Here is a 2,028-nt window from a genome sequence, read left to right on the forward strand (position 1 = left end):
TTTCTGGCGCTGGACGCCAGAATTGGGCAGAAGGCTGGCGTTGAACGCCAGTTTACGTCGTCAATTATTGTGCAAAGTATGAACTATTATATATTGCTGGAAAGCCCTGGATGTCTACTTTCCAACGCAATTCGAAGCACGCCATTTGGAGTTCTGTAGCTCCAGAAAATCCACTTTGAGTGCAGGGAGGTCAGAATCCAACAGCATCAGCAGTCCTTTTTCAGCCTGAATCAGATTTTTGCTCAGCTCCTTCAATTTCAGCCAGAAAAATACCTGAAATTACAGAAAAACACACAACTCATAGTAAAGTCCAGAAATATGAATTTTTTCTAAAAACTACTAGAAATAGACTAAAAACTAACTAAAACACACTCTAAACTATATGAAATTATCCCCAAAAAGCGTATAAAATATCCGCTCATCAGCTTGCCTCATAAAAGGTTATATCATAAAGATGACATAATGACAATGAGGATTGAGATACTTGATGATATATCAGAGGTGTTCCCTTTACTGATCTTCCGAAGAAATTCGTGCCTGTAGAAAAGATCTCGGGTACTTGAAAATCAGGGTTGTTACATTCTACCCTCCTAAAAGAAAATTTTGCCCTCAAAATTTCAGCCGCCTATAAGAATCCATCTTCAAGCAGTCTATTTCCTTCAAGCCATCTTGACGAAGAGATCGGTTCATTCCTTACAGCATCTAAATCTCACATAGTCATAGCCATGGAGATCATAATAGCTTTGAAGATAGCTGTGGCTCATAACAATTCGTTGTTCGGAGCTCGATTAAACCGTGCCTATTCATAGTCATTGAGGTCTTATCCGCACCAAACAATCAACATTAAGGTGATCAGTCTTAATATCTCAAGCGAACATTCCCAAAATGAGCACTCATAGACATTCATGCCAAATGTATCTTAAAGATACCGTAACGGCATGAGACACACAAGCAGAGTATGCAATGAAGCATAGTCAGTCCACTCCCCAGGCTCTACTGGGAACAAACTGCTCTGATACCAAATTTTAACGACCCAATTTTCAGTACGCCTAGGACATACCAGAAACTGAGTGCTACCAATTTGTCATCCTAATTATTATCTATTATTTATTATATGAGCCTGATTCGTTGTTAAAAGCGTAGTTAGTTAGCGAGGTACTTTTTTTTTTGAAAACGTTTGAATTAAAAACAGAATCATTCATAATCAATTCACAAATAATAACAGATAAAACAGTTATAAGCAACCACACATAAATACATCACAAGCAGCTAACAACATTTAGTGATCCAGCCTTTATTAGAGTATAGACTTTTAGTTAGAACACCCCTAGATATAGCTAGATAATAACTATATACATATATATACATACAACATCCCAGGCCCTGACCTGTTCAAGAAGTCCCTAAGCTGGCACCCAGGCTAGTCTAGACTCTATACTCACCTATTCCCTCTAAACTACTAAAGCGAGGGAAAGTACGCTCTAAGTCTTCAAAACTCAAGTCAGGTGGAACATCACCAAAAGGTAGAACATCATCTGCTACTCCTCTGCATGATCATATGTCATCAAAGAGCAACATCGTACGGAGGACTTAGGCTAAAGTTTGTAGAAAAGCGGGGTGCAGACGTTGGCTGGCCTCATAGTATATACATATAAACAGGTAACGGAGTTCACTCTAGACTCAGAAGACTATTTAGAGTGGAATCCTTTTTGTGAGCGATCGTCAGCGAACTACGGAAGGGTACTCATGCTTCCATCTGAAGGGGAAAGGGAGAGAGAAGGGGTAAGAACTGGGGAGTTCTTAGTAGGGTCGGGGTTATTAGTTACGTTCATTAATTCTATGTTGTTTTGCAGATAAATAGCAGAATACCGAGAAGCAGTAGACAGAAGAAACAGATAAATAGAGAAAATAAAGAAAACAAAAAGCAAAACACAAACAAAAGAATACAAGAAAACAAAACACAGACACAGAGAATAGAATGAAAACAAAGAAGGCATACATTCAAACAACAATCATAACAGAGGAAAT

This window comes from Arachis ipaensis, chromosome B05, assembly GCF_000816755.2.
Source record: "Arachis ipaensis cultivar K30076 chromosome B05, Araip1.1, whole genome shotgun sequence".
NCBI lineage: Eukaryota > Viridiplantae > Streptophyta > Magnoliopsida > Fabales > Fabaceae > Arachis > Arachis ipaensis.